The 12,336-nt window shown below is 42.3% G+C and overlaps 1 protein-coding gene across 2 annotated transcripts in view; it reads right to left on the bottom strand.

Moving 5' to 3' along the window:
* Nucleotides 1-12,336, bottom strand: part of BCKDHB (branched chain keto acid dehydrogenase E1 subunit beta) — a 229,405-nt gene that overhangs the window by 185,234 nt on the left and 31,835 nt on the right. The window lies entirely within an intron of this gene.

Raw genomic sequence — 12,336 nt, 5'->3', positions numbered from 1 at the left:
TCATTATATTTTTAATAGCAGACAAAGTAGACTTTAAGGGAAAAGGTATACCAGAGATAAAAAGGGAATATCCATACTGTTACAAAGCTCAGTTGACAGGAAAGACATACCAATTCTAAATGTAAACTCATCTAACACAGGGCTCCACATAAATGGGAAAAATTAACACAACTAAAAGGCGAAATGGACAAATTCACAACATGTGGGAGATTTTTAACATACCAGGCTTAATAATAGACAGAGAAAGCATGCCAAAAAGGGAGGAATACAAAAAACTTACAGATGTAAGCATGATCAATAAACATGGCCTAACTGACATACACAGGACCCTGCACCCAACAGCGAAGAAAACAAACCTTATTCAAGTAGACAGCAAACCCTGACATTACCTAACCATATACTGAGCTATAAATCCAATCTCAGCAAATTTTAAAAGATTAAAATCATACATATTTTCTGACTATGATGGAGCTAAGTTAGAAATCAATAATAAAACGATAATTAGAAAATCTTTGTTAGAAAGTTTTAATACATGTGCAATAATACCCACAGCTCAAGAAGAAACTGTAATGGAAATCAGAAAGCATATTAAACCGAATCATGACGAAAACACGATGTATCAAAATGTATTGGAGTTCTGAAGGTAATGGCAGAGTTACGTCCTTCAGACTATCCTTCCTGTATTTAATGATTGTAAATTAGGCAAAATATAACAAATAACCACATAAAGGCACAGAAGGGCCAAAAGGAGGCATAAACTGAAGGGGTCTTGACCCTTGGAAGGAGAAAGGGAAGGGTGAGCATGACATTCCTAAGGTTTGTTCTAGGAGGAATACCCAGTATGCATCAGGACAGCTAGAATTCAGGAAAACAAACTCCTCTCGCAGGCATGAGGTGTCAGAAAATAAACAGCCTGGGGCGACCGGTGGTTGAAAACGAGTGGGGGGGACATCTAAGGAGGAAGCCACAAAATCTGTGCCTTCCCTGCTCAGATCCTTGGCCACGCTTGTGCCCACAGAACACGCCAAAAGCCCAGCAGCAAAAAACCTGCGCAGACTCAAAAAGCTGGGCAGGCCAGGCACTGTGATTCATGCCTGTAATCCCAACATTTTGGGAGGCTGAGGTGGGAGGATGATTTGAGGCCAAAAGTTAGAAACCAAGTCAACATAGTGAGACCAGTCTCTACAATTGAATTTCTTTAAAAAATTAGTCAGATGTGGTGGCATGTGCCTGTACTCCCAGCTACTTGGGGGACTGAGGCAGGAAAATTGCTTGAGCCCAGAAGCTCGAGGCTGCAGTAAGCTATGATCACGCCACTGCACTACAGCTCAGATGATAGAGTAAGACCCTATCTCTTAGAAAAATAAAAATTAAAAAGAGCTGAACAGAGAATTCAGCTGGGCTCACTAAAGAGGACACAGAATCTGGAGTTTGAGAATCTTCAAATTGGAAGCGTTTCACAATATCTTGGTCCATTCAAACCACAAGGTACAACTTTATTAACGTACTCAATTCTCACTTGGCATTTCACCATCTCTCAGCTAATGCCACCATTCTATTAGAAATGTTTATTCCAGGGGTCCAGACGGAACACAATGGCCACAGTCTGGCCATGTAAAGTTTTGGGACAGATCTGAGCCTCACGTTTCATTTCCACAATCCGGCGATACCAGTTATTTTTTGTATACAGAGTTCACTTTCAGCTCAATCATTACCTTTGAATATGAACCAAAAATGGGACAGGTATTGGGAAATGCCAACCAGACACATCTTGTAGTTTGCAACTCTAAAAGCAGCTGCAAGAACGTCAAGCGTGAGTCACACTTACCATGATCTGTGACTATCTTCTGAAACTGTGACCTCTAGCCCTCATCAATTCCCTATTCGTCTGTGAGTAGCTTGATAATTTTTGAAAACCTATGATTCCACTGAACAACTCAGTGGTGGAAACAACTGAGTGGTGGAAAATAAACATGCATTCCAGTTGCTCCCCATCCCTGTAATACCTGAACCACCTTAACCAAACAAGGAGCTTTCTTACTTATTCCTGCTGCTTCAAGCTCAGGGATTCAGAGGTGTCTCATCCTGGTATGAAAGTATAGTCCACTTGCCACTAGAAGTCAGGAAAGGTAAGTTCCTCAGAAATCTCCTGCCCCAAAATGTGTTTGGTTTGAGGAAACAGTTTAACAAGTCTCTCCAACAAGTTTCCGTGATCTAGCAGAAACTGCTTCAATGTGAACAAAATACTAAAAATACATTTCTTTTTTCTCCCAGACACTGACTGGAGGCAGAAGCACAAATAAGATACACAGTACTGACGGCTTCTGCTCTCCGTAACGAGAGTCGCCTGATGTGAGGTCCATGCACATAGCATCCCAGTGGAGGACCAGACCCAGGCAGCGACTGCTCTAGCAAGCAAGTCAGACCTGGGTCAGAGAGTTTTCACACCAAATCACTAAACCCCCTAAGGTTCCCTTTCTTATCTGTAACAGAAAAATCAGGATACTGAAAAGATCAAGTAATTCTCACTTGTATTCAACAAATGTGTGTAAAGTACTTTGCACTGCATAGATACTTTCCTAAGTGCTAGGGATAACAGTAGCAAACAACCTCTCCCCCACAGCCCTCCCTCACACAAAAAAATCACATCCTCGTGAAGTTTACCATCAGAGAAAATAAAAAATAAAAACAAAATAAATAAGTCAAACATATAACGTGCTAGATGATGAACCAGGGAGCAGATGATGGGGTGAAGGGAACTCCCATAAATTTAAACAGGGAGACAGGAAAGGCTTCCCTGAGGGGTGACATTTAAGCAGTGAGTGAAAGACATAAGGAAGTGCACCATGCCCACATCCAAGGAAACAGATGTTCCGGGCAGAGAGACCAGGAAATGCAAAGACCCTGGTGTCACAGTATGTCTAGCACATCAGAGGAAAGGCAAGAAGTCCAGAGTGCCTGGTCTAGAGGCAAGGGAACTGGAGAAAGGAGATACAGTCAAACAGTTAAGAGGACGGGATGGGGAGGTGGCAGATCCCAGCTGAATCTTACTGTGAGAATGAACGAGTCAGAAAGCAGGTGAGTGAGAGACAGAAAGTCACTGAGCAGAGTCGTGCATTCTGAGTTGCACTTCAACAGGGGCCCTCTGGCTGGTATTTTGAGAACAGCCTGTCAACAGCCAGGGTGGACACAGCAGGACTGATTACAGGATACTGCAATAATCCTGGCGAGAGATAACAACACATAATAGCAGAGAAGGTGAGCAACTCTGGACATGTGCTTAAGATAGAGCTAACAGGATCTGCAGATGAAACGGATGTGAAGCATGAGTCAGAGAAAGACTAAGGATGATTCAGAAGCTTCTGGCCTGAGTAAACTGAAGGTCAGAGTTGTCAGTATCTGAGAAAGGAAAAACCATGAAAGAGCATGTTGGGATAAGAGACCAGGAGTTCAGATCTGCAGGTTCAGTTCAGGAGTTCAGGTTTCCTTTGAGATGCCTTCAGACGTTCAAGTGGATACATGAGCTGAAACCCTTTAGCATAAAAACAGCTTTTAATAACAAGGGATGGGATGAGACTCCTTAGTAAAGTTAAACAGGTATGTGGGGAAAAGGGAAAGATCTTGGGTCGTGTCCCAGACACTCCGACGTGAAGAAGGCAGCAGGTAGAAATAATCAGCAAAGTTGAGAAGGGAAAAAAGAAGTCCAAGAGCGGGAAGGAAAACTAGGAGAATGTGCTGTTCCAGAAGAAAGGGTTTCCAAGAAGAGGGTGATTAGTTGTGCCAGATGCTGTTATCACAAAGTGAGAGGAGAGCTGTGAATTTTAGCACTGGTGACCCTGACATGACAGTTTCTGCAAAGTAAGAGAGGAGGAGAAAACAAAAAGCTTAACTGCAGTGACTTCAAGTGAGAACAGGGCAGAGAGGTTGAAGGGGATGAGTAGTGACAATTATGTGGAGAAATTTTCCTGTACAGGAGAGAAGAGGCAGGGAGCGGCCACTAGCTGGAGGGACGTGGGGTCAGAAGGGGTTTTTAAGATGGAAGAAACAACAGCACATCTGCAGGCTCGGTAGAGACGGAAATTGATTATTTTGAGAAAAATATTGAGATGAAGGGAAGGAGTAATCATTGGATCCATGTCCTCGAGAAGGGGTTGAGGGAAGAAGGGGTCTCATGTGGAGGGGGTGACAGGAATCCTTACATTCACTCAGAGTACAGGCGCAAAGGGAGGGTATGGGCCCAGATGCCAGGTCATGGAAATGTGCAGTGTGAGAACCTGTCTAAGTGCTCCATGAGTGGCATCCATCTTTACAGAAAAATGTAGAGTCAGATTACTAGCTAAGAGCAAGGAGGGGGGAAGCAGTTTTTTTTTGTGGGGGGGGGCGGAGAAAGTCTGAAACAGGCATCCAGGAACATGAAAAACTGAAAGGACCAGGAACATGTAGCATGACGGCAGGCCCCCAGGGGTTAACCAGCCTTACCAGGTGAGGACCCTAGAGGTTACTAGCCTTGAACTTGAATACCAGTTGGCATGATACCATGCTTCACATGCCAGTACTGGTTAGCACAGGATTTAGACAGACAAGTGGATTTAACTAGGAATAGATTTTGCCCAGAAAATACTGACACGAAATTGAAACTGGATGCAAAAGGAAGAAAGGTCATCGGGAAAATGAGAGACAGCAACAGGATGGTGAAATCCAAGGAGTTTTTTTTTGAGTCAGAGTCTCACTCTGTCACCCAGGCTGGAGGGCAGTGGCACACTCATGGCCACTGCAGGCTCGACCTGCTGGGCTTGGGCGATCCTTCTGCTTCAGCCTTCCAAGTAGCTGGAACTACAGGCATGCGCCACCATGCCTGGCTAATTTTTTTGACTCATTGTACAGACGAGGTCTCACCAAGTTGCCCAGGCTGGTCTCAAACCTGTGGGCTCAGGCAATCCTCTCGCCTTCGCCTCCCAAAGTGCTGGGATTACAGGCGTGAGCCACCACGCCCAGTGAAATCCATGGATTTTAAGAACCAGTAAGATCGAAAGATTGTTGGAATGGAGGTACCAGAGCAGTGAGCTGGAGAGTTCAAGATGGTGGTCAGAGTTGGGATGCCTCAAGTCGAGATTACAGAGAGACTGTAGTCACTGGTGATGACAAGGGGGTGACTGGAAGAATGAGGGGAGGAAGGAGGACAAGATCTCCAGAGGGAAAAGGATAAGAAACTGAGAAACCAGAAGACTGAGAAGACCATCAATGTGGCCCTGACGGAGAGCCGGAGAGCGTGACAGTGAGCCAGGTCCAGAGCAAAGGGGATGGCCAGGAAGGGCAGTATTGGTGTCTGGCACTTACCGGGTACAATGAACATACCTACTGTTTACTCTGAAAGAATAAATTAGTTAATGGGGGCTAGCTTCTCCTGATTTAGAAATCAACTTTTTAAGTCTTTTTCTACTCTGTGAGATGCATGAACTCAGCTTCTTTACATGTGGATAGAAATCTCTCAAATTCAGTACTATTAAGTGGTGATCGTGCGATAAAATAATAACCTCACACAGACCGCGCGCTTAAGTGCAGGTAGTAGCCAGGATGGAAATCCCGAAGCATTCATCTGGACGATGACTAAAATGCAGTCGGATGTTGAAATTCATGTTTTCTAAAGGCAGCTGACATCTATGACAGCACAGCTTTCTGAGACGCGAAGGAAGTTGCAAGGGGTGTCTGTCAAAGTGCCGCCCCAAAAAAAGCTAAAACAAAAGGCCAGGTGAACAATACATGCTGAATCAGTTAGGCGGTCAGCAGCTTTGGCTTCATATGAAAGAAAAAACTATGCTTGTTCTGAGACAGTTTTCCTAATGCCCAGCAGTTTGGGATCACACAAAAGGTAAATGCTGTCTGAATAACTTCTTTCTAACCCTTACATAACTGAGTAAAATTAACATTTCAGATAAACTGGTTGCGATCAACAGCTAACGCAAAAGAAATGCTCACACGGCGTGCCGTCTTGTGCTTCGCTCTTCCTGCCTACAACAGACTGTCTTGTGCTTTGCTCTTCCTGCCTAAGTTGCAGACGATTTCTTTGTGTGGCTTCACATCCCCCAAGTAAATGAAAATGCGTTTGGAATGCCGGATGGCTGACTGCCCATTCGTCTTGTCAACTTCTCATTTGTTCAAGGTGAAGCAGAAAGGCGCACCACTGCTTTCTGACCGTGTTCTTCTTTTGTAAAGGGAGCATAACTAGGAAGACCCACATCAATGGGGACAGTGTCCACTACATAATACTGAACTCCAAAATAAAACCGGCAGGTGACTTCTCTTCGACCCCTGTTTCCTGTCTAAGATTTAGTCATAATGTAGACAAGAAACAATAAAAAGAGGACAAGGAAACAACAAATAGGGAAAAGAAAAGGCCATGAGATGTGACAGAAAATGACCTGCTAGCAAGTTGAGGAAATCACTTAGTATTTCAATCGCCATAGTCATTTTTTTTAAAACCGACAACCAGTTTTAGAATGGATTTGATAAGAAAGAGGACCTAGAAGTTATTAAATCTACCTGTGGCAGAATTAAATTTTTCTTTCTGCCACAAAAATTTCTGAAAAGGGAGGCTTAAAATGGCCCATCTCCAAGCAACTTGTATTTCCTCAGGACCCATATTTGAATAGGTCAGAAACTCTTCCAGAAAATCATAAACTCCATCAGAGAAACAGCTCAAGTCCCAGAGTCCCTAAACAGAAAGATAAATAAGGACATAAATATTTGTGACAAAACTACAAATAAATAGGGAAATAAAAGTCGTTATACAGATACAACTTTAACAGTGAAAGAGAGAAATAAATGGTACATACCAATAATTTCAGTCATAGTATACTTGATGAAATATGTTGTTATTTCACACAATTTTTTTGGTTGCTGATGAAAAATTTGAGAAAACTGAAAAGCATTTGTTTTAGGGTCAACTGAAGCCAAAATACAACAGACCACTTGTGCCTCTTTAAAAAATGGAATATAGGATATTTTATTCATTAGGTAAAGTAGCCAAAAAATGCTTCTCGAAGAAATATGCAAACAAATAAAAAAGTATTACTAGGTAGGAAGACCATACAGTTTATATTCAAACTGGAATACTTCTGAGACTTTGAGAAGTTACTGAAAATAAAATAGAGTTATTAACTGACCCTCAGCAGGCTTAAACTGCATCGTTTCAGGCAAATGGGACTGGTTTGGGTAAAGTAAGACTTACAGTTACCCTGTGTTACTAGCGTTAAGTAATATCAACACCTAAGCGGAAAGCAATGAGGAAAAAAGTAAAGCATTTTCCTTACTCATCCTTAATCTACCGTATATTAGCATCCTAAATTAGGATGATATGCTATAATAATTGAATACTAATCTTCAGTAATATCACTTGAATGCACAATGATATTCATTCAAGTGATAAATAATTCAATAATTCACTTGAATATTTATCATTCAAGTGATAAATATTCAGACCCAGAGCTAGAAAATGAGAAACAAAGCTGAACAAGCAATCCTGCCATCAAGGTAATCATCACAGTTCACTGCCAAGGGTGAACGCTATGATGTCTGATCGCCCATTGGTGAAGATCATCCAGCTTGCTGCTAAGAATGCCATTAGCTCACAGACATCAGCTTATTGGCTGCCAGTCCCTTCAGGAACTGCTTTATCTGCAATGAGCCTCCTAGCTCAAGGCCAGGCTTGGTATTCCATCAATTGATTGATCAGTGTGAGCATATGAAGGCCGGGTCATTTCAGCCCTGCTAGGGACAACTCAGAAGGGTCACTGTGATGGCAGAGTTGGCCAAGGTTGTTATTGGTCCTGTGTCACTCCTGAACATCCTTCTGTCCAATTCTGGTTTCACCTTACGGTGGCCCTATTTTTATGCTTCTGAAATATCCAAACTCCAAGCTTTCAAATGCAGCAAGTTGATCTATCTTGACAACTACCCTACAACATTCACCAAATCGCTACCTCCAAGAACCTTGTTTAGAAAGGGCTGTTTGTGAACCTCATCCTATAGATCCTACCTCTATTATCATGACACTCACTCCTAGACAAGAGATCTGGGTCATTATAGCAAGTAAGAGAGGAAAATTACAGAAGATAAACATCAACTCAGAGCAAGCCAGAGCAACCTAGCGTTCAGTTAATGTTTATTGAATGAATGTTTATTAAATGCAGAAGTCTGTCTATAGCCAATGAATCTACAATTCTGGGTACAGACCCAACAATACCAATATCCAGCAAAGGCAAAATCAGTTCCAAGGATTCAACGCCCAGGTTAAAATTTGTAAGCTCCTCTAACTAAGAATATAGACTGTGTCTCATTCATTGTTGGACATCCGATAGTATCTAACACAATGTCTTGAATTTAGCAGTCATTCAATAATATCACTTGAATAAAGAGATTTAAAAGACTCATCATTTTGAACTAAAAAGATATTTATGAGTGTATCTATGGCAATCATGATATAGTAATGTCCCACCAAGTACCAAGGCATGAAGATACGACACAGGCAGATTTAGTTTCATTGAAATAGATATGTACTTCGTAATACACCCACGAAACTTTTCATGTAAATAATGAAAAAGTGACAACAAAGAAAGACTACAGACTCCCAAGTAAAGCTGTGAACTGTACCCAAACATCTCCAGCACCTAGAATATTCACTTGTACACAGTAAAATTTTTAAAATATTTGTTCAATGGATGAATGAATGAAAAACAAATGATCAAAATACCAATATTAAAATAGAAATGATAGGCAAAATCAGGAAAACTGAAAATCAGGTCAGACCACAGTATTTTTAAAAATCCAATTATCCACAAACAGACTAGTAGATTACTGATTTCATGGCTGTATTTCAGATGGCCACATTTAAGAGAAATTACTATTATTAGTAGTAGTAGTAGGGACAAGCTCTTGCTACGTTGCCAAGGATGGCCTCAAGCTTCTGGGCCCGAGCCCTTCTCCTGCCTTGGCTTTCCAGAGTGCTGGGATGACAGCAGTGAGCCACCACACCCAGCCCAACACTTAATTTTTTAATGACATAAAAGAACAAGACTCATCTAATTTTAAACAACCCATAGAAAACAAATAGTGGGCATCTGGTTGAAGGTTAGCCATCATGATTATGACACAATAGAGTTCAATGTCATAGACCAGACCACGGCTTCTTAAACCAAGTACAAAACTGACAACTTTTAAAAGAAAAAATACTTTCTTATGCTCATAAAATCAACTTATATCAGTTTTAATATGTTATTTTAATACCTACAAAATTTAACTCAGCATTTATTACCCTCATAAAAAGACAAAGGCAAAACAAATTTATAAATTAAATACAAAAATAACTATATAATCAATTAAATTTAAATTAATGATCTGATCTCAAACCAGGCAAAGTGAGAACCAAAGGGAGGCCCGAACTTTACCTGCACAAGGTCTGCTTGTATACCTAATCCTGAATTGCACCACCTATCTTTAAACTAAAATATTAAAATAAATAAATAAATTAAAATTAATAGTACAAAACATAGCGTACCAACGGTTTGCTGCTATAATGACAATACCAATGAAGCTCTGGATCTGATACTACATTTAATATCTTTCTGGTTTGGGGTTTTCTGATTTTCCTTTAATCATTCTAATGAAAAGGATGCCTTTTCATTTAAATGCACTATACAAAATAGTGTTTATAACCTCATGGCTTCCTTAGCCACTTGGGGACAATCAGACCTCATACCAAACAAAACCACTGCATTCATTCCTTGAACACTAGTTTTAAAGGACTCACTTAAAAATGAGGTTGAAGTAACGACCATATTGAAATCAGCATTAAATGTGTGCCTATTCAATGATCAACGGAATCATACATCGACAATTCTTCAATGTGTGCTTACTGATATGCTTACTGCTTATGAACTACTGCAAGTTACCATATTTAAAAACAGAATCCGTAAAAGTCATCTGCCTGCAACTTGAATGCTGTCTTTCTAATGAAGATTCTTCGGGTGTGGCATGCAGAGATGCTCTCGGCACCTACCTGACATCTCAGTGAAATCTTTACTTAGACAATACGAAATAGTCATCCTTTGCACAGCATGAAGACTACCTTCACACTGACACCAATTTTACCATGTGGTATACAGTATTGGGTTATGTGGCAAATGATCCAAATGACCTAGAATATGCTATGCTACTTTTTTTTTTTTGAGTTAGTCTCACTCTGTCACCCAGGCTGGAATGCAGTGGCACACTCACAGCCACCGCAGCCTCGACGTGCCGGACTTGGGTGATCCTCCCATCTCAGCCTTCCAAGTAGCTGGAACTACAGGCACACACCACCACACCCAGCTACTTTTTTGATTTATTGTAGAGACGAGGTCTCGCCAAGTTGCCCAGGTGGGTCTCGAACCTGTGGGCTCAAGTAATCCTCTCACTTTGCCATTCTAAAGTGCTGGGATTATAGGCATGAGCCACTGCACCCAGCCTGCTTATATTACTTTTCAAGATTATCATTTATACTAAAACCTCAAATTGTAAATCTCAAAGAAAATGTGAGAACTCCCAGAATACACCCATAGACACACTGGGTTAATTTACACCATTTAGAAAAACAGTATCATGGGGGGGAAATACCAAATGAAATAATTGACTCCACCCAATTTTAGAAGAAAAAGTCTATGTATGAATAAGTCAGGGGGAAAAGTATTTTAAAAAATAAATTACTTGATCAGGAAGATGGCGGCCTAGCCAGTCAGACTATGCAAGTCCTGGTGTGAGTGATTGACCATATGGAATTTTGTGTACATGCTGGTGACCAAGTGGGCGTGTGAGTGGCTGCATGGGTGAGGGCTAGGGAGATGACCGGCAGGGCTCTCATGGTGCAGTGGTTGGTGCGGCAGCTACTTGGCTTGGACCCTAGCAATTCCCAGGATGCAGAAGTTGAGCACCTTTTTTTAAAAATCATCAACAAAACCCTTCCTGGGAAGAAAATGCTGGGAAAGACTGACTAAGTGGGGGCTCGTAAGCAAGTGGCCAGGGCCCTCCTGGTGAAGCAGCTGGTGCTGCAGCTGCTCTGTTGAGACTCTAGGGCTTCCCAGGTCACAGAAGCCCAGCACCTTTTTTTTGTTAATGGACAAAAAGTTTTCCTGCCAAGAAGAGGAGGAAGACGGGGAAAGTCTACCGGCTCCAGGCTCTCACCACTGCAGCACCTAGCCAGACACTGGCAGCAAGGGCTGCGGGGGGAGCCCAGAGGCAGAGTCCCTCAGGAAGAGATGAAAGAGACAGCCCACCGCCCTCTTGAAAACAGGGCAGCAAAGTGCCCCAACTTGCTCACCACGGAGCAGCAGACCCAATCTCTGTGACTGGTGGATCACCCAATCAGGGGTTGGCTGTAGCCCAGAGGGAGTATTCTGAAAGCACCAAGTTCCAAGGGGCCTGCCAAGTGCCGTCCCAGCCGCCCCACCCCCACCCTGATCCAGCCCGGGACAAGGGGTGTGGCCAGAAAAGGAGGAGGAAGAACTCCAGAGATGGATCAGTGGTGAGTCCAGGGCTGAGCCGACCCCCTCCTCCCCAGCAATCCTCGGAAAGTCAGACTCACGCAGCAGGGGCACGCTGGAGAGGGACAAAACCCAGCAGCGCCTAGATGTCAGTCGCAACAGGAGAACTCCATTCCAGGGCAGGCCTGACCGGGGCACCCCCATAAGGAACACGTGGGGAAGAGACAATCCCACACCTCCCCACTGGAGGGAATCTCCCTGACCATTCGAGAGTGGGAGGGGAGGACTGCAGCCCCACCCACCCCTGCCCTCTCCTTCCCTGCTGTGGACACTGGGGAGAGAGTGAAAGAGGTGGAAACTGCATGAGAGAGAGCAGAGCAGACCAGAGGAACAACTACAGAACCTGCCACAAGAGGGCAGGGTTTTTTGGTTTTTGTTTTTTTTATTGTTTAAAATTTTTTGCCTGTTTCTTTGTTAGTTCATCTATTTAAAAAATATTTTTCCTTTGTCCATGAATATGTGAGAGTCTGAGTTGCATCTCCCCCGCTTTTTTTATTCTTCTCTCATTTTTGGTTTTCTGTTTATGTGTGTATGTGAATGAGTGTTCATCTTTCAGTTATTTTGTTGTTGTTGACTTGTTTTTGCTCGTTTGTTGTTCTCTTTTTTATTTTTTATTTTTTAGTTTAAGGTGTATGTGAATATATGTGTGAGGGTTCAATCTGAATTCCTTTCTTTTTGCTTTTGTTTTGTTTTTTTCCCACTCTTTTTCTTTTTTCCCTCCATTCATTTTGTGCTAGGCATGTGTGTGTGTGTGATTATTTTT

This window comes from Carlito syrichta, unplaced genomic scaffold (assembly GCF_000164805.1).
Source record: "Carlito syrichta isolate Samal-C Ts95f unplaced genomic scaffold, Tarsius_syrichta-2.0.1 Scaffold306754, whole genome shotgun sequence".
NCBI lineage: Eukaryota > Metazoa > Chordata > Mammalia > Primates > Tarsiidae > Carlito > Carlito syrichta.
This window is presented reverse-complemented; position numbering and strand designations above follow the sequence as displayed.